This window comes from Triturus cristatus, chromosome 4_1 (assembly GCF_964204655.1).
Source record: "Triturus cristatus chromosome 4_1, aTriCri1.1, whole genome shotgun sequence".
Taxonomy (NCBI): Eukaryota; Metazoa; Chordata; class Amphibia; order Caudata; family Salamandridae; genus Triturus; species Triturus cristatus.
The window spans coordinates 602,692,746-602,719,669 of NC_140585.1; positions in this window are offsets into that span (position 1 = coordinate 602,692,746).

A 26,924-nucleotide genomic window follows, 5' to 3' on the forward strand; every position below is an offset into this window, starting at 1 on the left:
CCTGGTCCACCGGACTTTCTCCTGACCTCCTTTCTTTTTCCTTTATTTCCCTAGGTGCACTACCCCCTAACTAATGACCTATGTCCTGATGATGACCTGAAATTACCCAGGTTGAAACGCCATTGACTACACAGCCTAGAACTCAGGTATTTCTGTGGTCAACTAAATCATCTAAATAATTTAGTACATAATTGTATATATCTGCATATTTTGTTGACCATTATATTTCTTTTCAATTTACGCCGTTCACGCTGTCTTTCACACCTTGTGTCACTGCGTCATTCACAATTCACTAGCACGTTCAGTGCCCTCCTTGTGTGTTATGGTCATAGTACATACATGTACTGTAGTGCTCCTTAACTACTTACAGAATTGTATAAACACCCCAATCTGTCTCCTCTTACCCCATGCTGTGTTCTCCCTTTCTCAACTTGTTATAGGGCAGGTTGGGCCACCGGTGCATAGGTAGCCACACTGCCCCCGTGGGTCTGGCTGTCCATCAGACCGCCAAACTCAAAATAAGGCCTACAGTCTTTCTTTAATTACCTACAGCCCTTGGTGGCCGCGCTAGCCAAAATGGACTGTAGAGTGTTCAATTATGCGGACGACACTCAACTCATCCTAAGGATTGACAATTCGGCCTGCGCCCAACAGTCTGCTCAGAGCATACTTAGGTTCACAATCAACTGGATGACGGCTAACTCTTTAAAAATCAACCCTGACAAGACGGAGGTCCTTGCTATTTCAACTAAAGGCAACCCTTGGAATGACCTTTTTTGGCCTCAGGAGCTAGGAGTCCCCCCTGTACCGGCATCTGTGGTGAAAAGTCTGGGCATAAAGATCGACTCCGAACTCTCTATGACGAATCAGGTTAATGAGGTGGTCGGTACTTGTGTCGGTCTTTTGCGACAACTAAGGAAACTGGTTCCCCTCCTCTCGGTCTCAACCATGAAGACAATCGTAGCTGCTACGATAGTCTCCAGACTTGATTATGGAAATGCGCTATATGTTGGGTTACCTCAGAAGCTGACAAGTAAATTGCAGATAGTTTTGAACGATGCAGCCAGGCTCATTTTTAGATTGCCCAGAAGAACTCACGCTACCCCTCTGTTGAGGGAACTACACTGGTTACCCATTAGGCAAAGAGCCAAGTTCAGGGGTTTGTGTATCACCCACAAAGCCCTCTATGGACAAGCCCCTGAGTACATAAAAGAACGGGTTCTCAAATACGTGCCAGGACGTGTGCTGCGCTCAGCGGAAGCTTGCAGACTAATATGTCCTCATTTTAACTTTACAACTAAAGGAGGGAGAGCTTTCTCAATCCTCCTGCCACAACTCTGGAATCAGCTGCCTGAAGAGTTACGGAAGGATCCTGGACTCATATCTTTCCGAAAAAAACTAAAAACTCTCCTTTTTAGAGAAGCGTTTGATAGGGTTGTGAAACCTTTTAATACTCGAGGACCTAGCTGGATTTGTTGTATTGTTTCTTCCTCTGTGCGAGCGCTATGAGACCTGCCAGTATATATGCGCTATACAAGATTAAATTAACAATAACAATAACAATTACTCTTTTGCCTCTTTAATGACCATTTGATTTACAGTCCATGTTAAGTGCTCTGAGCGAAAGTGTCTCTACAGAGAAATGTCATATTGACATATCCTAATTGTTATATTTTTATGCAAGCCTGGGGTAGGGATATTTGAAATTTTCAAGGAAAGATAATATACAAACAAAAGGTACTGCACATCTATCAGTCAATCAGAAAAGTACACAAAAACGCCTTAACATGTTTGTGTATATTATGTTATACATAATTTGATAAGGTAATCCCTATTATCGTAAAGAGTGGCTGTTTCAAGTAGTTACTGTTTTTCTGTTATCTCGGTCGGTGGTCAAAATTTGGGAAGGTCCCACTTGGTTGATAATAGATATTTCAAGTAGAGGGATTTGGAATGACCATTCAAAACATTTCAAAGACTAGTCATTTTCTTTTTCCTTAATTTACTGTGGCCAAACGTCTACATTTGGTGCTGAAAAAGAAATAACTGTGCCCCTTTCCATACCTGGTTGCAATGGCTAAATCTATTCAACAGAATTAACAAAGGCACAATAATGAATTTGGCGACATGGGTATACAACATAATATGTGTGAGGTTAATAACAAAAGAGGTCATAATATTTATGTACACCAGCTTGTTTGCCAAGTAATAGATTTGTGAGGCTTTATAGGGTAACCAATACACTGTTTGTTGTCTTTCTTGTCCTCCTGACCAGTAGAGGTAAGGAGGTGCAACTAATAATTGCACTAGACGGAGCCATCGTCACTTTGTAATATAAAAAATGGTTTATTGTTTTGGCTTGGAGAAAGGTAAATCCTATGATTTAACGTTGTTGATGTATACTGTGCAAACACCCGGTGGAGATAGTTTAGCAATTTTGACATCCACCACTGACCAGCACCTTCCCTGATGGAAGTTTCCGCGGAGTTAGAATAGTAATTTTGACTCCCAGGCCAGACCAGCATCTTCCTTGTGGCTAGTACCCACTAGTAATGTTGTCTTATATAACTAAATTTTTTGTACCAATGAGAGTTAAATCAAAGTTCATTTATTCATGGTAGAGAGCTCTTTATGCTGTATTTCAAATTTCACATGTTATATCAACAACATCGGATCGGAGCATTGTGATGATGCCCGTCTAACGCGTGAACCGAGGATTCCTCCTGACGAAGGGTTCCAACCCGAAATGCATTGAGGATATCCGTTGGTACCGTTGTTGATATAACATGTGAAATTTGAAATACAGCATAAAGAGCTCTCTACCATGAATAAATGAACTTTGATTTAACTCTCATTGGTACAAAAAATTTGGTAACTTCGTTACCCTTCAGCGCTGTGCGTATAGAGGGACACTACCCATGATGGGACAGTGCAACTAACATTATTTACCGACCTTGGTTTAGGGGTCGCTCCTCTTGCAGCACGCCACTACCTGCTAAGATTTATCTACATTCAGAGAAAAAACTGGTGTGCGTGATATCCCAACTTCTGGTCTTATATAACTAACCTGAACCTTCATTACAAAATGTAAAATATTTAAAGCTGAAAATATAATTTGGTTTGTAGAAAATACATTTTACAGTATACTTATAGAAGATTTTCCAAAGGATATTTTGTCTAAATTAGATTGTTATATGTGTATGGTGATACTCTGTTAAAATTGAAAAAAATGTATTTTCTGAATTTGGGTTTAAAATTAAACTCATGTTGTTTGACATTCACTTACTTTTGAAAGTAAATATGTATTCTCAAGTTCTGTGTGCAACATCTTACCCATATCCTTTGGGCATGGGAATAATTAGAAACTGAGGTCCCATGATAGTCTCTTAAGAAGAGTAGTGAGCTAGACCCTCATGTGCATATTTGGTCCTGTAAATGCTATTGACTTGGTGAGATGGATCTTATCATAGTCACATTATTTATATCCAGAGGGAAGTTGAACTTGAACCCCGGAATGGCACAGGACTACGGCACTGGATTGATTAGTAATTCAAGAAATAGTAGAATGCTTTATTACCACATAAATTTAAATAAGGCTCCCAGATTTCATGATATCCTATAGTAAAAACAGTCCAATCATGTATTATCTTTGAGCATACTGAAATACAATGAAAAAAGGATTGTGCTACACCGTTGTTTCTCTACTGCAGCAGAAGCGTAAAGATCCTGCCATCTATTAGAAAGTATTGCTGATTAGATTCTATTTTGTGGATCAAATGTTTTGTGCTTAACATCAAGTAATGCAGTGTCTAAATATTTATAGAGTACAATTGTATAGTGAAGAGAAACTAACTCATTACTTTGCAGAAAACTGCTAACTAGCAAATGGACAACTAAAAGTATATCCCAAAATTTTATGACGTTGAAACTTGAGATTATGCCCATAATTTTCCCATCCAGTAGTCCATTATTATCCATTTTCCTTATTCAAAGAGTTATAGCTAAACTACTAAAAGCTTTTCAGCTTCATCTGGGTTCAGTTAAAGAGTAGCATCTAAAATAAATCCTTATCCAAAAACGCTTCTTGTGGTTTCCTTGTCATTTAAAATAAAAAGATTTTACAACACAGTATAAATCAGGTTGAATGACCTGAAGGATTCTCAAAATAACAAACATATATTAGAGTTTGGCATGTTCTAGCCCAGTAGATATTTGTATTTAAAATACTGTGCAACATTTGAAAATATATCCAATTGAAGATTGTTCAACTATTCAATTCATGTTTTAGGTCTGACTTAAAAGCGCAGCAACCATCAAAACATATGTGATCAACAGAAATAGAGCTTGAAGGAGTATTAGTGAGAAAAAAGCTTTTGCTCCACCTAAATGTTGATTTCCATAAGTACAACTTTTGATTGGGCAGAAGTTATTTGCTTCTATTAACAAAAAGTGCTTGCACTGAACTATTTTTCCAATGGGGCAAAGCTCATGACAAACACAGCAGAACTGCGTTGGTTATGGGAAACGCACATTAATGCACATTCATCAAGGCTAAAGGTCTAATCTGTTTATTATCAAATGTAACAACAAAGGCAGTAGTCCTGACATTTATTGTGAAAAACATTTCAAAGTCCATAGGCCCTCAAGGCCGGCGGTAGGTTGGTATTTGGTTATAGGGAATCTAATAGTTTACCGTGGTAGGCAAGGGTTTTGGAGTTTGTTACCATTTGTGACAAACCCTCAGGGTAGAAGATTTGGACTTTGAGAATCCTTGTTATGCCATGTATTGAACTTTGCCTTTTCTGCAGGGATATCCCCAGCCTTTTTGCCTCCCCCCTCTTGTTTTCTGAACCCATTTTTGTTGACCTTTAGAGTCTGTGCACTTTACCATTGCTAACTAGTGCTAAGGTGCGTGTGGTCTCTCCTTAAAACATGACAGAATTTGCTTATACCCAATTGGCATATTTAATTTACTTGTAAGTTTTTAGTAAAGTGGCATTACCTGTGCCCAGGGCCTGTAAATTAAATACTGGAAGTGGGCCTGCAGCACCGATTGTGTCACCCACTTAAGTAGCATTTTAAACATGTCTCAGGCCTGCCACTGTGGCCTGTGTGTGTGCAGTTTTAAACTGCCATTTCAACCTGGCAAAGTAGACCTTTTGCCAGTCTCAAACCTTCCTTTTTAATGCATATAGGTCACCACATGGGTAGGCCCTGGACAGCCCAGAAGGCAGGCTGCAATGCATTTAAAAAGTAGGACATACATGTTCATGTTTTGCATGTCCTGGTAGTGAAAAACTCTAAGTTAATGTTTCACTACTGCAAGCCCTACCTATCCCTTAGGATAACATTGGAGGTACCTTATTACATTTTAGAAGTGCAATTTCCAAATGGGAACAGGTAACTAGGTAATGTTTGGTGTCTCTGGAATTATAACAAAAAATCGTAACTTATGGAAAAGTTGGATTTTAAATTACAATTTTATAAATGTAGTTTTGAGAAACATGTCATTTTTGTGCCTTACCCTTTGGTGCCTGCAGTCTGTTTCTGGGTAGTTGACAGTTGAGCTTTTTGTAGTTTTCCTAGGCAGCCTCACACACTCGGGATCTTATGTGTGACTGGATGGGCGACCACTGGCAGGATGGGAGGGCAGAGCTGTGCCCAGCCCCACTTACACTTGAATAGGCTGCCTCCTGTCTCTAAACATAGGGCTACATAACCCCTGAAGTTACTCTGGAGCTAGGGCCACAAAGGCAGGACACCTGTGTACTTCAAAGGCACGCCTCTATAAGCTTATTCGAACTTTAAATGCACAACTGGGTATAACTACTGGACCTCAGGCACCAACTCTTCAGTACACGTCTGGACCTGTGGATACTCTGCCAAGGAGAAGGACTTCTGTCCTGCTCAAAGGACTGCCACTATGGTGGACTGCTACTTTGAAGGACTGCTGCCCTGCTGTGCTGACCTGCAGCCTGCTGCCCTCTTGCCTGGGTGAGAAGGACTGGACCTGCATCTTTTGAACCCAGAACCTAGAGTGACTCCAAGGGCTAGTTGGCTGGACTCCTGATCTGACCCTGAGGGACACAACAGGCTTCCAACAACCTTGCACCTGCACTTGGACTCAGCCATCTGTGACTCTACCCTACCAAGTGGTGCCTATCCAGGACTGGACCCTTAAAAATGGCTTAAGGTGCTCTGCCAGCCTCTGTGGATACAGCAGAACAGATGTATCTCCTCTTTTCTGCGCAGTGCAAACGCAAGCAGAACTGATGCATCACCACTGCTGCATGGACTGGACTCATTCAAGAGACGTGCATAGCCTTCATAGCCCCGTCAAAACTGCTGCTGCACGATGCATCCTCAGCACAGACCTTTGCATTCCTCGTCAATGGCAGCCTCGATGATGGACTCCACCTCACATCTCTGCAGAACCAATGCATCGCCCCACCTGGCAGACACATCCTCAACATCGGACTTCACATCAAAAGCCCTCATCGATGGGATACTCGATGAAGATGCAGGGCTTTGCATCGCAGTCGCACTGCACTTAATCACTACTGCAAGGACTACCTGTCCCACTGGATAACATTGGGGACAATGTATTACATTTTATAAGTGTAATTTCCAAAAGGGAACAGGTAACCAGTTAATGTTTCGTGTCTCTGGAATTGTAATGAAAAATCCTAACTTACAGTGAAGTTGGACTTTAAATTGCTATTTTGAAAATGCCACTTTTAGAAAGTTGGTGTTTTCTTGCCTTAGCCATTTGGTGCCTCCAGCCTGTCTCTGGGTCACATGACTAGGTAGAGTTGACAGTTGAGAGTTTGTATAGACTTCCTAGACAGCCACACCAATGGGGATATAAAAGTGTGACTGAACGGGCCATCACTGGCAGGATGATGGCCCAGCCTCACTTATAAATGAATACGCTGTGTCCTGTCTCCACACAAAGGGCTACATATCCTGTGTACTTAGTCTGGAGATAGGGCTAGGAAGGCAGGGTACCTGTGCATTTCAAAGGCATGGCTTTAAAAGCTTCCCCACACTTTAAAGACACAACTAGGTATAAATACTGGACCTCAGACACCAAGTCTTCAGCACACTTCTGTACCTCTGGATACACTGCCAGGAAGAAGGACGACTGTGCTGCTGAAAGAACTGCCACTCTGCTGGACTGCTACTCTGAAATACTACTGCCCTGTTGCCTGCTGCCCTCTGGCCTGGGAGAGAAGGACCGGACCTGCATCTCTTGAACCCAGAACCCAGAGTGACTCCAAGGGCTAGTTGGCTGGCATACTGATCGGTAACCTCATGAACACAGCAGGTTTCCAACAACCTTGCACCTGCACCTGGACTCTGCCATCTGTGAACCTACTCTGCCAAGTGGTGCCTCCCCAGTCCTGGACCCATGGACCTCTGTGAATCCAGCGGAACCAACGTATCTCCTCTGCTGCATAGGAATCTGTGAGGGTGGGAATCATTACTTTCACCAAACCCAAGCAGAACCAAAGCATTGCCGCTGCTGTGTGGATTGGATCTGTCGCAAAGACCTGTATTGCCTCCACAACCTCATTGGAATCGCCACTGCACGATGCATTCTTGGTGCAGGCCTCATTGATGGCCTCATTGATGGTAGCCTTGGCAACGGACTACGCATCGCAGCATCCCAGCTCCTCAGAGCTGAAGCATCACCCTTCCTGCGCGATGCATCCTCTGCAATGGTCTTCGCTTCTGACAGGATGCTCAATAAAGATGCAGGACCTGGTATTGCAGCAATGCTGCACCTCAGAAAGGACACATCGCTTCAGTTGGACGACGCATCTTCTACATTAATCATCGCAATCCTGCGGAAACAAAGATTAAAAATTTGTCCAGTTGGCCTTACTGGGTTCCTGAAGCCAGCCTGTGCTCCATTATGGTCAGCCTGAACTTGTGACTTTGTCCCGGTCTGGCGTGATCAGATATCCACAGTTGAAGCTTTGTGCTGTTTGGTGCTATTTTCACTAAATTCTTTAACATTGCATATCGCCGGTTATACTGATTGGATTGTTGTAATTTTCTCCTTGATTTATTTTTTAAAGAAAGCTCGAATTTTCTAAATGTGTGCGGGAGCCTTTTTGTGTAGTGTCTTCACTTTATTATGGTTTGAATGTTGTGCAAATACTTTACACATTGCCTCTATGTTAAGCCTTACGGCTCCATGCCAAGCTACCACAGGGTTGAGCACAGGTTAATTTACAGTTCACTGTGCCTCAACCTGACAAAGATTGTGGTTGCTGCTTGACCAGGGCTCACACCCCAGTCAACCCAGAACCCAATTTCTCACTCCACTTGAGGAAAGGCTATATATTGTTATATCAACCGTAATTTTGTAAGAGGTTCTTGAAAATTCCTGAGCCACCCTGATCATTTCCCCTGCCTCACTTGTGCCTATGCTCATTTTCCCTTTACAAGCTCACCTTGTTCTAGGCCACATTACGGCCATAATGGCGAGTCATTCCCTTTCACAGGTAAAATCATGTTCAATTGATCACATCACTCTCATATGGGCATGATTTTGTCCTCACCTTTACCCACATAAGTTTGTTTGCCAAGGGGTATTACTGTCTGTACCACTATCCAACTCTCCCCTTACCTCTTCCCACATAACACCTGAATGCTCATGGGCATTACTGTCTGTACCAATATCTGACTTACCAGGGGATAAATAACACTATTCAAGGGTTGGTGGTGTCACCCACAATGCTGGATCCCGCATGGTGCCCTACTAAGATTGGACATTAATTGCCTTCATTTTGTTTTTCTATGGCTGTTGGTTCCTGTTTTAGTTTTCCCATGAACTCCTGCAAGATTGCTAACATCACAGCTGAAATTTCATGAGACTTTATAAATCTTGTCTGCCTCCGTGGATCCTCCCGCTATATAAGGGAGTCAAGCCTGGACCACAGCGCTTGTAATCAAGGCAGTTCCAGGAAGCGGCTGCTGTATATTAATGCCCGATGAATTCTTTAACCTTTCAAGGACATTTAGAGGTAACCCCCATGGTGAACTAGTGCAGGAGAGACTGTTCCTGTTTCACGTGATCCTGTTTCCTCTTCTGAAGTGCGGTAAGGTTTTAAATTTGTTGTTTGACCCAATGAGGTCGTGAACTGCAGATTTTAGTGTGGCATAGATACAGAGCACTAAGACTGATTAAAGCACAGGACCACTAATGGCCTTACTGAATAAGTGAGTGAAGAAACTCAGTACCTATTAAAGCAAGAGATAACACATCATCAATGTATATGTATTCTGAATGCATCAGTATGAAACCTATTAGGCCGCACTTAAGGGTAAAAGTACTGTTCTTCAAAATACAAAATAAAATACTAAAGACTGAGATATTGAAAGGCTTATCTGCCAAGGTGAAGTAATTATAAAGTGATATTTGAATCTAACTGTTTTATTCTACAGGTGAGCCCCAATAAGACAACCTCTGTATAAAGTTTGATTATGTCTCTGTGATTATCTACGGAAGAGATTTATGAAACATAAGTCCGTGGAATCTCTCAATACAGATCTCCGTCCCCACAGTACCCTCCCTAGGTTCCTTCCACTCATCTGGCCACTCCAAAACTTTGGAATGTTAAACTGCAGAGTCGGTGCTGCCAGAATGAGGGCATTTTGAGCCTGTGGTTGGTTTGATGCGACATGCTCTAAAACACACAAAATGTAAAACTTGCCCTAGCTAGAAAGCGGCAACAGGTCCTGGAGGTACGGGAATGCGGAGCTGCATATAACATGGCCATCAAGCAACGGAAAAAATCTTTAAAGGAAGACACTTGGAAGAGCTTGCTTGAAGCCAGTTTGTCTAAGAACAACACTATGTTCTGGTATATTATCAATTTCCCTTCTTACGACCCTGCGGATCGCCCACGAACCGAGATAGCCATTACCGAGGATAGTTGGTTAGCGCACTTTTCAGACATATATTCTGCTACGAATGATACTGAGACCTTCCAGATCTCCTTACCCTCCCCCCCTTAGTACGTCCTCCTCAACCTTACCTTTTAATTCACAGGAATTATCTGGTCTTCACTTTGGACGAAGTAGTCGCAGCATTCAAGCTTAGTAAGAGTGGCAAGACCCCGGGCCCAGATGTGACCCCCCATTGACTTCTTCAAGTCTAATATTGATCTGTGGGGCCCCATTATTACTTTGCTCTTTGGAGCCCGCTGGGAGAAGGGTTTTTTGCACACCTGGCCCGAGTCTGTTATCGTTCCCATATATAAAAAGGGTGATATAGACCAATTTCCCTTTTAGATTCCCTAGTGAAGGAAGCTGGGCGTATTCTTTTGGATCGTCTGCAGGATTGGGCAGAATCCAATAGCATCCTCTCAGACCTGCAGTACGGTTTTAGACCTGGGCTGGGGACTACCGAACAGGCCATTAATTTGGATTTTTTAATTGGCAAATATACGCATATCAAGGAAGGGGATTTGTTTTTAGTTTTCGTGGACTTTTCTTCTGCTTTTGCTTTCATGGTCCACGATGACTAGTTTGGGAGTGGATTGTGCCATTGTAAATTTCCTTAGGGATCCGTACGCATTGGGCAGTGGCAGAGTACGCTACGGAATTAACGGCAACTGTACGAAGCCTTTCAATATAAGAAGAGGGGTACGTCAAGGATGCGCCCTTGCCCCTTCCTGTTTAATCTTTATCTTAACAGTGTAGTGGACACTTTGGCAAGCAAGTGCGCTGACCTACCCCAAATAGGTCATCGTCCAATTTCGGTACTTTTTCATGTCGACGACGCCGTTTTAATGGCTCGTACCCCCCTCGGTCTTCAGCACCTACTGGATGAATTTGGCATTTTTATGCTGGACCACTGACTGAAAATTAACATTGGTAAAAGTTTTGCCATGAATATTGGAAGCACGGGCTCTAGATGTTGAGACATCTTCATTAAGGGTAAAAAAATTGAGTACACAACAACTTTCTCCCATCTGGGGATATTATTTAGTCGTACTAGGAAGTGCAACGGGCTATAAAATCTAGATTACTTCAATTTGTTAAAACTACAAGGGCCCTGCTGCAGTTTGCTAGTACCCAAGGAATCAAACATCCGAGGGAAATGTTGACCATTTACAAGGCTAAATGTAGACCTACTGCTATGTATGGGGCCCAACTATGGGGATATGGGAAGACTGATAGTCACCAACTTGAATAAAATGCTTTTTTGAGAATCCTTTTAGCAGTTCCAAAAAGCAGTGCAACTTATGTCTGTCACACAGAACAAGGAGTCCCCCATATTGCTGACCTGATTAGGATACAGCCTATGGTATTATGGCACAAAATTTGGTCATCTGAACATACCACACTCAACTGATCAACTATTATCGATTGTCTAAGATCCGCCCTTAAAATTCCTTGGCTCAAATTTGTACATAATTTTTTGGCAGACATTGACCACCCTGAATATTTCAATCACCCAGAGAGCTTGGCTCTCGTTCCAAGAAAAGTACTCAAAATTAAATGTTTAAATCTATTAGGGGAAAGGAGACTAGCATCAGAAATATTGAAACCGTCTGTCCAGAGGAATCAGATGATCCTGACCAGTTTTAATATTCAGTTTTATTTAGTCAATGTGTTTAATGCACGTCACAGGTTCGTGCTGACTCGATTCCGTCTGGATATCTTCCATCATTTAATCAGCTTTCCCTTTACTAATAACTTGTCCACCGACATTGGGAAATGAACATGCGCCGAAATCTCTTTGCAGAGCACCATGCATACTGTCTTGTTTTGTAAATATTTATTTGAGGCTAGAAAATAATATGTTAAACCCTTGTTAAGACAATTGGGTTTTGTGCAATGCCGACCAGCTTTTTTGTACTTGCAAATGTTAACTAGCATTTATGTATGTACCGTAATGGCTCGATTCTTTTGGGCCATTGTTAATTGTAGGCAGCGGTTATAGTGAAACCTCGAAATGCACTGAGTGTGCCTTTGATGATCGCACTTGCACTTGTATTTACGTACTGTAGTTTTTTAAAGCTTTTTTAACTTGTTCAAATTTCATATTGTTATTAACTTTTTTATGGATGTATTAATGCAGCTTTTTTGATTCATTTGTGAATTCGAATGAAGCTTATTTTGATTGATTGACTATGGCTCTGAGAAATGGGATGTCCTGTCAATTTTGAAAATATTTGTACGTTTTAGTTCACTACATTTGGGTGAGGCTTTGGCTTCACCCAAATGTAGGTTCACTTGAGTATAGATTTTGATTTAGCAGAGTTCTGTGCTTCAGCTAAAAAAGAGGGTTTGTACTGTACTTTTCGCCATGTGATAAAGCTAATGCCCCACACAGCGGAACTGAGTAGGTTATAGTGGCAATCCATTAATCAAGGCTACAGGCCTTATATGTTAATTCTGAAAAGTTATGAGAAAGCAGTATGCCTGACTTATTTTTTGTGAAAAGAATATATTAATCATGATAGGCCCTCTGATTTTTAATTGCAGAGGGGCATTATACTGTGTTAAAGCTTGTAGTCAGGTATTTTGTTACAAGGAATCTCACAGATTACCATAACAGGCAAGGATTTTGGTATTGGTAAACCCCTGGAGTAGAAGATATGCACTTGAGAATTCGTGTTAAGCCTCTTATGAGAGTTGAATATTGTTTTGCCAACTGCAATTGTGTGTATCTTTGTAATTCTCTGACTGTTTGCATGACATTTGACTTAGTTGGTTATGGTGACACACCAATGAAAACGGTAATGGGTCTGATTGGTTCTTTAGGAAAATGTATGTCAAGTGCCGTATGTCTGATATATTTATTTGAATACATTACATCAAAGGCAGTAAGCCTCACCAATTTATTGTGAAAAACATATGCTAAAGCCAATATCCTTTAGCTTTTTAAGAGTGGATTTGTCATTTCACTATGTTAAATGGTATAGACAGATATTTATTTCATGGAATCTCACAGACTACTGCTGTAGGCTAGGGTTTTAGTGTAAGTTAGCCCCTCTGACAAACATATGAACTACAAGATTTGCAATATGGTTAATCTTGTTAGGCACAATTTAGAGGGGTTGTATATTGTTTTGTTCAACGTAATTCTGTATACATTTGTAATGTTATGGGTTTGTGACTGATAGTTGCCAACTTATGTGCAATATAGAAGGCCACAGTTGGGCATGGTGACAAGCAAATGTTGATGGCTATAGGCTTTATTGATACATTGGGAAAATTCACACCAGGTGCCATAGGTCTAATCTGTTTATTATTAAAAATGTGATACAAAGTGGTAGACCTGACTTACTGATTGTAGGAGGCAGTTATTAAAGTTAATAGGCCTGTAGGGGTGGACAGTCTTTATACAGAGATAAATATTGTACCCGCTTGCTAACTAAATGGTATTTCAGAGATCATTGCAAGTGTACAGGCCTTTGCTATTAGTTGCTTTCAGTGAAAAACCCTGGGGGTACACTTGAACTTTGAGAATTCTTCTTAAGCTGCTTTAGAATGGTTGTATATTGTTTTGCCAGCTGTAATTGTGTACAGTTGTAGTTTTATGACTGACACCGGTGGTTGCAATGTGGCAAAGCCTTTGCTCAATGCAATAGTCCTGAGATATTTATGGGGAATATCTAATGATAAAAGCAATAGGTCTGATTGGTTTCTTGGAAAACGTTATGTCAAATGCCATAGGTCCAATCTGTTTATTATGAATAATGAGAACTGTTAGAATCCGGGTTCTCTGGTTGGCACAGGTAGGTACTTGTGACAAGCAGGGAACCTTTCCTCTAGTCAGGGTAAAGGGTTACACTCCTAAAATAACCCCTGCTCACCCTCTAGGTAGCTTGGCGCGAGCAGACAAGGCTTATCTCAGAGCGTTATAGGTTAAGCATTTGTGAACACATACAGTAACCAAGTGACAACACTACAAATGGACACCACACAGGTATGTATATTAAAAATAAGGATTCTTTATATAGAGTTACCACAAGACCATTAAAGGACAAAAAAACACAATACTGTTACTTTAGATGGTAGAAGTTTGCTTAGTTCTCTTAAGTTCTTAAATGCGCCACTTTAAGTCAATGTACCTTAGATGCGACACGCAGGGCAACAAAAGTGTTGCAACGATGCTGATGCGATGAAGTTCTTGGTGCAAAAGAAATAAAGACGGGATCTTCCAGATGCGTTACGCTTCTCCGATGTTGCGAGAAGACTCGACTCGATGCATCAGCTACAGCGGCGTCACCCTTGACGAGATGCGACGACAGTGGCCTTGGCAGCGGCACTCTTCTCCGACGTTTGCGAGACGCTTCCGCTCGATGCGATGCTGCAGCGGCGACACCCCTTTGCGTGATGCGAAGACAGCGGCTCCGACGGCGGCACGCTTCTCCGTGGATGCGAGGCGCTTTTCTGGATGCGGTGCAATGCGACAACTACGATGGCTGCGATGGCGACACGCTTCTTCCTCGATGCGAGACTCTTCTCTTGATGCGGTGCAATGCGTCAGCTACGATAGCTGCGATGGCGACACGCTTCTTCAGCGTTGCTGGACAATTCCGGATTGATGCGAGATGCTTCCGCTCGATGCGATGCTGCAGCGGCGACACTCTCTGCGAGATGCGAAGGCAATAGCTCCCAGCTCCTTGCGACACAGTCCCTCAGAAGGCCCAACAACAGCAGTAGACACTTCCAAAGAACTCTGGGGAGCTGGGGGGTGAAGTCCACTGGCCCTGGCACTTCATTCAGGGGGCAAGCTCAGCACAAGCCCTTGGAGATCTTTTAAGCACAAGTTGAAATAAAGTCTTTGTAGTCTTTCTCCTCTCCTTCAGCAGCAAGGCAACCACTGCAGGCCAATCCCCCAGGTCAGGGACAGTACTCCTCCTTACAGCTTTTCCAGTTCCTTCTCCTCTGGCAGAGGTTCTTCTTGTTTAAGCAGGATCTAATTACTTGGGAGCAGGGTCCCCATACTTATACCCCTAATTCCTTTGTTCCTCTGGGGTAGAGGGGTCTTTGCCCAGTCCAAACCAGTTCCTGAGCACTTTGTTGACATGACTCTGCCTTTCTATTCAGGGTGCAGGGCAGAGACATCAGTCGCTCCACAGGAGGTGGAGCCAGCATTGTGGTGGCAGAGCACAGCCCTATTCAGAGTCCAGGTGTACTCCTCCCACCCATCTGGCTTTCAATCTCTCTATTCACCTCCAAGCTACCTAGCCCTGCCCCTCTGGGTTTCCCCAGCCCTGTCACTCACACAACCAGACAGGCAGATACACATCATAGCAGAGGCGGGCTGAAATGGTCAGGCAAGCAAATACCAACTTTCTAAAAGTGGTATTTGCAAACACAGAATATTAAAATAAACTTTACTAAAAGATGTATTTTATTATTCTGAGTTCAGGCATACTAAACTCGAATTTCTACCATGTTCCCTGGGTCTGTTAGGATCATAGAATGTAACAATTCTGACAGCCCATTCTGGCCTATGGAGAACAGGTAGTCTTACAATAGTGAAAAACGAAAATGGCTGTAATTCACTATTAGGACATGCCACACACATCAGGGCTTGTCCTACCTTATGCTTACAATGCACCCTGCCCTTGGACCTACCATAGGGGTGACTAATATGAAGTTAAGGGAATGTTTAGGGACTGGGAAGTGGGTGCACTTGCCCAGTCAGCATGACAGTACCAGACTGCACGCAGGTTCTGCAATGGCAGACCTTAGATACATTTTACCAGGCCACTTCTGTGGGTGGCACAACCAGTGCTGCAAGCCCACCAGCAGCATTTGTATTTACAAGCCCTGGGCACCCCTGGTGCACTTTACTGGGGTCTGTCAGTAAACCAAGTAAGCCAATCATGGAATCCAACCAACATATACATTTTAAATAGGGAGCACTTGCACTGTGGCACTGGTTGGCAGTGGCACACTGCTCTGAGCAGCTTACACCAGCAAAACACATGAGGCACAGTGACAAAAAGTGGAAGGGAGACTCACGCCAAGGTGCCAGGTCTAACACGTGTTCCCTCCAGCTGAAAAGTGGGGAGAACTACCCTACCCCAGGGAGTTCTTCATCACTAAGGCGGAAAAATCTGGACAGACCGTCAGCATTGGCATGATCTGTACCAGGGCGATGTTCCACCGTGAAATCCATACCCTATAGGGAAATGGACCACCTCAACAGCTTTGGATTCTCACCCCTCATATGCATCAACCATCTGAGGGGCCTGTGGTCTGTCTGAACCCGGAAGTGAGACCCAAACAGGTATGGTCTTAGCTTCTTCAGCGCCCAGACCACAGCAAATGCCTCACGCTCAATAGCACTCCATCTTTGTTCCCGTGGTAGTAACCTCCTGCTAATAAAGGCTACAGGTTGATCTAGGCCCTCCTCATTAATCTGTGAAAGAACAGCCCCCACACCATGCTCTGAAGCGTCTGTCTGGACGATAAACTCTTTGGAGAAGTTGGGAGCCAAAAGCACCGGTGCCGTGCACATAGCAGCTTTCAGGGCCTCAAAAGATTTCTGACAGGTGTCAGTCCAAATCACATTCCTGGGCTGCTTCCTTGAAGTCAGCGCTGTCAAGGGGGCAACAATGTTGCCATACCCCTTGACAAACCTCCTGTAATACCCGGTGAGACCTAGGAAGGCTCTCACCTCTGTCTGGGTTTTGGGCGACTCCCAATTCAGGATGGTTTCTATCTTGGGTTGAAGGGGTGCCACCTGGCCACTCCCAACTTGGTGCCCCAAGTACACCACTGAACCCTGCCCGATCTGGCACTTACTCGACTTGATCGTGAGGCCTGCCCTCCGCAGCGCCATCAACACCTCCCAGAGGTGGCGCAGGTGTTCCTCCCACGTGGAGCTGAACACTGCGATGTCATCCAGGTAGGCTGCAATGAACGAATCCAGCCCAACCAACACCTGGTTGACCAACCTCTGGAAGGTGGCAGGGGCATTTTTCATCCCAAAGGGCATAACCCGGAACTGGTAATGCCCATCAGGGGTGGAAAATGCTGACCTCTCTTTGGCCCCATCGGTCAAGGCGATCTGCCAGTACCCAGACGTTAAATCAAACGTGCTGAGGTAGTTGGCAGCCCCTAGCCGATCTATGAGCTCATCAGCTCTGGGGATGGGGTGTGCGTCAGTCCTGGTGACTGAATTGAGTCCTCTGTAGTCCACACAGAACCGGAGTTCGGGTGTGGCTCCCGGCGCTGCAGCCTTTGGGACCAAGACCACTGGGCTGGCCCAAGGACTGCTGGAAGACTCAATTACCCCAAAGGCAAACATCTTGGAGACCTCCTCCTTGATGCAGGTCCTTACCCTGTCAGTCACCCTGTAGGCCTTGTGCCGCAGAGGTGTACTATCCCCAGTGTCCACATCATGGACACACCAATCAGTGACACCGGGAATCAGGGAAAGCAGGTCAGAGAATTGTCCCAGCAGCTGGCGCCAATCATTCTGTTGCTCAGGGGTCAGGGCGGAAGAGAGGATGACACCATCCACTGACCCATCTTGCTCCTTGGCTGACAAGAGGTCAGGAAGAGGCTCGGTCTCCTCCTCCATCCCAGCATCTGTCGCTAAGAGCATGCCCACTTGGGACCTCTCCAAGTGGGGCTTGAGGCAGTTGACATGTAGGACCCTTAAGGGGTTCCTAGGAGACTTCAGGTCCACCACGTAGGTAACATGACTCTTGCGCTCCACAACCTCAAAGGGACCGGTCCACTTATCCTGGAGCGCACACGGCTCCACGGGGGCCAAGACCCACACCTTCTGTCCAGGCTGAAGCTCTACCAGCGTGGCATTCTGGTCGTACCACCGCTTCATCTCCTCCTGGCTGGCTTCCAGATTTGCCTCAGCAAGTTGCCTGAATCGCCTAATCTGATTCCTGAAGGCCAGCATGTAACTATATACATTCTGGGGAGGTTTCCTGGGAGATTGCTCCCAGCCTTCCTTGACCAGACTTAGAGGTCCTCTCACTGGGTGGGCGTACAGGAGCTCAAAGGGGCTAAACCCTAGAGACTTCTGTGGCACCTCACGGTGAGCAAAGAGAAGGTATGGTAAGAGGACGTCCCACTTATGCCTCATGGGTCCTTCTAGGCCCATTAGCATGCATTTGAGGGTTCTGTTGAATCTCTCAACCAACCCGTTTCCTTGGGGGTGGTAAGGTGTGGTGAACTTGTAGGTTACACCACACTCTTGCCAAAGGGATTTCATGTATTTGGACATGAAATTGGTACCCCGGTCAGACACCACCTCTAGAGGGAATCCCACTCTGGAGAAAATTCCCATCAGTGCACGTCCCACCACGGGGGCCGTCACTGTCCTCAGAGGAATGGCTTCCGGGTACCGAGTGGCATGGTCCACCAGGACCAGGATGAACCTATTGCCCATCGCTGTCCTGGGGTCCAGTAGCCCTACAATGTCAATCCCCACTCGCTGGAATGGGGTACCGACCACAGGGAATGGCTGGAGTGGAGCCTTCTGCTTCCTTCCACTCTTTCCACTTGCCTGGCAAGTCTGGCATGTCCTGCAGTGAGTGTCTGAACTCCTGCGCATTTGAGGCCAATAAAAGTGGGTGACAAGCCTTTCAAAGGTCTTGTCCTGCCCCAAATGCCCTGCCAATGGCTCATCGTGAGCCAGCCCCAGTAGGAAGGCTCTGAAGTCCTGGGGTACCACCAGCGCACGGGCTGACCCAGGCTCAGCAACCTTAGGCTCTGTATACAGGAGGTCGTTCTCCCAGTAAATGAAATGTGACCCAGACTGATCACCTGTGGCCTGGTCTGCAGCCTGCTGCCGCATACCCACAAGAGAAGGGCATTCCTTCTGCGCCTTACAAAAGTCCTCCCTGGTGGGACCCCCTTCCTGCTGCCAATGGGTCAGCTCAGGCAGGTCTCCCAGTTCAGCTATCTGCTCCCCTGTAGGTTCCAGGGCATCCCCCTCAAGGTCTGCTCCCTCCTGGACTGTGGGAACTTCAGGGGCCGGTTTCCCGCGCCCCCTGCTCCTTCTCTTTAAGGCCGGTCCCTGGGCCTCCCTCTCAGGCTCCAGGACCTCTTGAGCACCTCTACTCGCTGCCATGGACCGTGTGGTGACACACGCCCATCCGGCATACCCAACATCTCCAGGTGAGCACTCCGCTCAACCTTAGCCCAAGGTGAGCTCTCCAAGTCATTCCCTAACAGACAGTCTACAGGCATGGCGGGCCTCACAGCTACCTGAAGAGTACCAGAGACCCCCCCCCCCACTCATAGGGAACCTGAGCCACCTTGCAGTGACTCTCTGTGTTGTCAGCGGCAACAACTGGATAGAATGCTCCTGGGTCAACCTGCTCTTGAGACACCAGGTGACAATTGACAGCTGTCACACTGGCTCCTGTATCTCTCAGAGCTTCCACTCTATGGCCATTTATGGTCACCCACTGCCTGTACATCTTAGTGTTCTCAGGCAGTTGGGTTTTGGGGACCACTTCACAGTCTCCTAATGAGACAAGGACATCTCTGTGGGACCCCACCCACCTTGGACACCCATCTCCTCCCCCAGGGCTCCACTAGTCACCTGCCGGGACAGAGCACCAGTGGTAGCTGGTTTACCAAACAATGGACATTTCACATCAGAGGCAAAATGCCCCATGTTACCACACTTGTAACATTTGAGGGGCCCCTTCTGAACAGGAGGACCTGTCTGGGCCCCGGTCGGTTTCTCGGGAGGGGGAGGCTGATAACCCTTCCCTTGGTTCACTTGGGGATTACTTTGGGGCCTTCTTGGGAACTCCCTCTGTTTACCCTTGTCCCCCCCACTCTTCTGCTGGGGACCCTGCCCACTTTTGTCGGAATCTCCCACGTGACCCTTGTGGACCCTGGTACTGACCCAGCGGTCCGCCTCCTCAGCAATCTTCCTAGGGTTAGTCAGACTACTATCAATCAGGTGCTGGCATAGCTCAGGAAAACAATTGCTGGACAAGTGCTCCCATGCCATTAAATCAAGAAGCCCTTGAAAATCATTAACTTTGCTACCCTTCACCCAACCATCCAGTGCTCTGCAAAAAAAAGTCACATACTCAACATATGTACAGTTTGGACTCTTGGTGCAATCCCTGAACCTTTGCCTATACAACTCAGGGGTCAACCCATACCTAGACATCAAAGCAGCCTTCATATGGGGATAGGAATTATAATCATCTGAATGCAAATCTAGCAGTGTATCCCACCTGTCAATAAGGAACTGTCCCCACATCCCCGCTCCCCAGTCTTTCTCAGGGACCCGGTGGGAAGACATGGCTACCTCATAGGCCTTGAACCACTGGCCTATGTCATCATTCTTAAAGAATTCCTTAACCACATCCTTGGGTATGTACACCCTTGATTCTGTCTGCACTGACGGTGTGCTGCCACCAGAGGGAGTAGAGTCTAAACTTTTAACTTTCAGATCTAATTCCCTCAACTTCATTTCATGATCCATTTGGATTCTCCTCTCTTCCAGAGCCAGCTTTTTGCTTTCTAGCTCCAGCTGCCCATTTAACTTGAGCTTTGCCATTTTCCATTTTGTGCATCCTACCCTCTCTTCTATCTGCCAGCTCCTCTGGAGATATACTTTTACTAGAAATACTACTACCGGCAGGGGAAGGGGTTCTCCTTCATCTTGGACCCACTGGCCCATCCAGCTGTTCCTCTGCATCATTATTCTCTGTCTTCTACCCAGGCCCTCAGCGCCTTGTAGAACTCTGGCTTGCCTTTACATCCAGTAGTAGAAACCTTGAATTTCTTGCAGAAGGACTTTAGCTGTTTGACCGTGTAGCTCTCTAATTTCTCTTCTTCCCATTCAAATTCTGTATTGACAGAGACTATGGATGCTGCTTTCTCCACCATGGTAAAGCTTGGCAGTGCTCAAAAATAGACAGTCCCAAAAAGAAATCTACCAACAAGTATTGGTTGCGTTAAGGTCTGCACTCACTAAGTAGTGTTCACCAATTACTGTACATGAGTCACAAATGCAAGTCCAGAATCCCACCGCTGCCACCAATGTTAGAATCCGGGTTCTTTGGTTTGCACAGGTAGGTACTTGAAGCAAATACCAACTTTCTAAAAGTGGTATTTGCAAACACAGAATATTAAAATAAACTTTACTAAAAGATGTATTTTATTATTCTGAGTTCAGGCATACTAAACTCGAATTTCTACCATGATTCCTGGGTCTGTTAGGATCATAGAATGTGACAATTCTGACAGCCCATTCTGGCCTATGGAGAATAGGTAGCCTTACAATAGTGAAAAACGAAAATGGCTGTAATTCACTATTACGACATGCCACACACATCGGGGCTTGTCCGACCTTATGCTTACAATAAACCTTGGCCTTGGGCCTACCATAGGGGTGACTAATATGAAGTTAAGGGAAGGTTTAGGGACTGGGAAGTGGGTGCACTTGCCCAGTCAGCATGACAGTACCAGACTGCACGCAGGTTCTGCAATGGCAGACCTTAGATACATTTTACCAGGCCGCTTCTGTGGGTGGCACAACCAGTGCTGCAAGCCCACAAGCAGCATTTGTATTTACAAGCCCTGGGCACCCCTGGTGCACTTTACTGGGGTCTGACAGTAAACCAAATAAGCCAATCATGGAATCCAACCAACAAATACATTTTAAATAGGGAGCACTTGCACAGTGGCACTGGTTGGCAGTGGCACAGTGCTCTGAGCAGCTTAAACCAGCAAAACACTTGAGGCACAGCGACAAAAAGTGGAAGGGAGACTCACGCCAAGATGCCACGTCTAACAACAACTAATTTAACAGGCCAGCGTTTCAAAACTGTGGACTGAGACTCATTGTTGGGTCACAAGCTGATTCTCAGTGGATTACTGAAGTCCTGGTCTGTATGCAAGCAATATTTAAAATGATTAGCCCTGTTTGTGCACCAGTTTAAAGGTGCTGAACAATATCCCTAAGTCCAGTTTTAAAACAAAGCAAAAACCAAAGGAAATGATGGACGGAGTGTTGAACAATGCAAGCACTCACCCCCAGTCAACTGATCTGGGTTTAATCCATCACCGTTCTTTAGCCCACTCTGCCACCCCAGTTCAGACATGGCCATATGCAAATCAGTCTGACCCTGTGCCTCATGGGAACAGTCCAGCCCGAACTGGACTGTGAGTCAGACGTGAGTCCCTTGCTCACTTTGCCACTGGATTCAAGCAAGCCTGGCTGAAGACGGCTGAAATGCCAGAAACTGATCCTAGGAAGCTTGTTTCCGGTCCAGGGAAGGCATGGCTTGGCAGTTCGGGCTGGACTGTTCCCATGAAGCACAGGGTCAGACTGATTTGCATATGGCCATGTCTGAACTGGGGTGGCAAAGTGGGCTAAAGAACGGTGATGGATCAAACCCAGATCTGTTGACTGGGTGTAAGTGTTTGATTGGTTCTGATGCTCCGTCCATCACCACGCCCCTTTTGTACCGCTTTGTTCGCCATAAGTTGGCAGGGTATGCTCAGACGTGAGTCCCTTGCTCACTTTGCCACTGGATTCAAGCAAGCCTGGCTGAAGACGGCTGAAATGCCAAAAACCGGTCCTAGGAAGCTTGTTTCCGGTCCAGGGAAGGCATGGCTTGGCAGTTCGGGCTGGATTGTTCCCATGAGGCACAGGGTCAGACTGATTTGCATATGGCCATGTCTGAACTGGGGTGGCAGAGTGGGCTAAAGAACTGTGATGGATCAAACCCAAATCTGTTGACTGGGTGTGAGTGTTTGATTGGTTCTGATGCTCCGTCCATCACCACCCCCCTTTTGTACCGCTTTGTTCGCCATAAGTTGGCAGGGTATGCTCAGACGTGAGTCCCTTGCTCACTTTGCCACTGGATTCAAGCAAGCCTGGCTGAAGACGGCTGAAATGCCAGAAACCGGTCCTAGGAAGCTTGTTTCCAGTCCAGGGAAGGCATGGCTTGGCAGTTCGGGCTGGACTGTTCCCATGAGGCACAGGGTCAGACTGATTTGCATATGGCCATGTCTGAACTGGGGTGGCAGAGTGGGCTAAAGAACGGTGATGTATCAAACCCAGATCTGTTGACTGGGTGTGAGTGTTTGATTGGTTCTGATGCTCTGTCCATCACCACCCCCCTTTTGTACAGTTTTAAAACAAACCCTGAAAGTATTCCCAAGCAAGACGGCAGGTGAACCTTTCGGTATTTGTTGGTGCTGTTTTGTTTTTTTCTTCACAAAGCCATTTCCAGAGTATGTGCTCACTACATGTGATCATACACAACCACATCACCTGTGTATGACTTTAACAAATAAATTAAGAAATATGGATGGGGCCTAACAGTCAGAACTACTGGATCTGTGGTCCTAGGTTCAAGTCATGGCCTCATCATGCCTCATGTGCATCAAAGGTAGGTGGGTCGCCAAAGTTTGTTGTTTTAATATTTGGGTTCTGGTTTTACAAAGCTTGGGAGACACTGCAATAGGTCTGACATCTATTGTGAAAATCAAATATTAAAACAAATAGGCCTTTAATGGGGGGTTAATGGTGCGTTAATGTTGTAGTAAGCAAGGCGTTTGTTGTTGGTTGCTGTCTGAGACAGACCCTGGGGTAACCAATTGCACTTTGGTGCTCCTTGCTAGACCCTGTTAGGCAGGAATGCCATGTGTAGATGTCACCTAGGCCCTTGTTCTAAAAAAAAAAAACGTACATACAGGGACGGTGTTTGAGTCAGTTTTCTTCTCTTGGTTTGAGTTTCATTTACGTTCTAATTTTCCCCATAACAGCATACTGCATGGGTAATGGGTTAGCCTATTTCTACTATTGGCTTTATTGCCCTATGAGTGATGCCATTTTGCTTCATCACATGTACATGTCTTTCTGAAAGAGCACACTTCAGTTTCTGTGCCGGTGGACAGTGTTTTTGTCTTCTATTCTTTTCTTTTATCAGTGCCCTCTCATTTTTTTGTTTCTTTCCCCTTCTTTTTTTTTATAAATGAGATTTGTTGTTTTCTAAACAACAACACACAACATACACAGCACCATTATCACTGATTTACCAAATTACAAATACATACAATTTTGATTTTACAGATCCAAACCATAGTATTCCCACCATCTCCCCCTTATCTTCCCATTCTTCTGCAGGCAGCCCGAGAGACATAGGTTTTTCCTGTTGGGTACACCAATCCACCCCCTCTTGAAGGACGTGGTCCTCTATGACCACGCAGGTACTTACGACCACCTGCTATGCCTTCCCAAATGAAGAGTCGGTCAGACAGTAGAGAATACAAACAAAGTATTTATTACCGTTACCCTGCAGAGGAGTCCTTCATAACCTGCACCTTAGGATGGCTGAAGAGGGACTGACTCCCCAACCTTCGCTAATACAAGATAGCCCTTCAGGAGACTTCGGCCACGCCCCGGGTGGAAAAGTACCGTCCTTAGCCAGACACGAACAATGAAGGCACAGAAAGATGAGCTAACACCTGCCAGATGGGCACACTATCAGCAGCCCAAGGTTACTGTGCTGGGTCTCATCGCCTCTTAACGTGGGAGCAGGAATACCTGTATACAATGGAATGCAGAGCAAATATAATCATAGTGGAGTCACATTGGCTAATGGGCCTGCATACTGAGAGGAATACTAGACGGGTTACTGAATGCGAGCATCTATATATGAAATTTTAGCCACACACTGCTAATCTAAAACAGCATGGCAGAAGCATCATAGGAAAGGGAATTTTAAATCTAACACGCCCTCCACTCCACCAATGAGAAGGCCTGCGAGGAATTCCATCTCTGGGCAATATCATGCTTGGAAACCAGAGAGGTTACCTCGATGAACGTCCGTTCCGCCCGTGGATTACCAAGATCATCTAGTAGGCCTAGTAGGGCCAGTCTAGGGGCAAGATCCAGGGGTCGGTAAAGCACCTGTAAAAATTAATGTGTAATTTCCTGCGAGTAGTGAACCATTACAGGACAGGACCAAATCACATCGTAAAGGTCTGCATTTAGTGCAGAACAGTGTAAACAGGTGGCCTGGGGGATTCTACCGGCTCAAAGAAATCGTACAGGGCTCATGTAAGGAAAGTGAAGGTATTTTAGCTGGATCAGTCTAAAGCATGTGGAGATGGCCAGCACTCAGGGACCAGCTTCCACAACTCACGCCTCCCACCTCTGTTTCAGTGTGTCGAACCAGCTTTGGGCATTAACCTCTTGAGTGCCCATGACGAGATGGTCTCGTCATGGGCCGCGGTTGCGCTGTGCCCATGACGAGACTATCTCGTCATGAACCCCGCCCGCTAATGAAAGGGCCGGCACAGGGCGGGGAAAGGGCGGGGCACTCAAGGGGTTAAAGATTAGAGAGCAGTAAATCTGGGAGACAGCGCACAGGATGATCTTTACCATCAATAATTGGCTCCCAGGAGATTGAAAAAAAGATAAGACATTGTCTGGGAGAGATGTTGGCTGTGAAGGTGTCGGGTAATTGCAGATATTTATAAAAATTGGGACTGGGCACGTTGGTAGCATTCTTGCAGCTCTTGGAACGTCTGCATATGGCCCCCTGTCTGTACATCCAACTGAACCGGAATTCCTATATTGTCTCATTATGTTATCTAGGACAAGCAAGGTTAGTTCTCAGTGATAGGCTGGGTCATCCAACTCGCCCCTAAGCCAATCATTAATAATGATCAGCTGCGAGGCCCTATAATAACAGTGAAGACCAACCATCACGAGGCCTTCGTCCTGCAGGGATTTCCAACTGTTGACAAAAGTGATTCGGACACAACCACCCGACCAGAGAAAGAACTGAATGGTGGAGTTGAGGTTTTTGAATCAATGGTTAGAGATCGGGAGTGGGAAGTTTTGAAACATGTATAAGAAGTGGGGCAGTATCATCATCCTGAAAATAGCCATACATCCCAAAACGTGGGGCATGAGGTTCATCCACTTCTGTATGTCTCTTTTAATAGCAGTAACTAGGGGTACCAAGTTGCATTGTGAGCTCTGGAAGTAAAGAAAGATGGATTCCCAGGTATTTGAAGGATAGACGGCATGTTATATCAGATTGCCAGGAGAAGATACTCACATTGCCACTTATGCCGACTAGCAAGGATTTACATTTGTTCATTAAGAGTCCATAGGCCTCACACAGGTCGAGCAGGGTCAGACATCAAGAGCCCAAAGTTTTGTGGATTAGTGAGGCAAAACAGAACATCATCTACATATATAACAATTCTCTCCTCGGCTCCGGCATCCCGGAACCACTCGTGAAGCTCTGCGTCACAGCGTGTCTTCCAACGAGTTCAATTACTGGGGCTAATAACAGGGGTGACAGAGGACAACCCTGACGAGTGCCTCTATGTATAGGGTGGAAATGGACCCATTGATTTGGACTTGCGCAGTTGACTGGTAGTATAAGATCTTAATAAGTTTACGAAGGTGAGTGACCAGCCCAGCATGCTCCAGGATGCTGTGTAAAAAGGACCAATCAACCACATCAAAGGCTTTCTCACAGTTCATTAGAAGTAGAGCGGCCAGGAGCTGGAGCTTGGACATTTGAGAAAGTGCTAAATGGTCCCTCCGGATGCAATGCCGGGTGCTACGGCCCGGCATAAAACCACACTGGTCTCTGTTGATCATGTAAGGTAGGGTGTGTTTTAAGCGGTTAGATGGGAATTTTGGGAAATATCTTAATCTCAGAGTTAATAAGGGAGATAGGCCTGTGAGAGGCACACAGATCCAAAGAGCGGCCAGGTTTAAGGATAACCACTATCGAGGCCACGTTCAGCCCTGGAGGAAAGGTCCCATTAGTGACTTCTTCTATGTAGAGAGCCAGCAGGCAAAGGGTCAGTTTAGCTTGGAATTTGCGGTAGTATTGCATGGAGAATCCGTCAGGCCAGGTGTTTTACCTGTCATCATTCCTGACAGAGCGTGTCTATCTCTT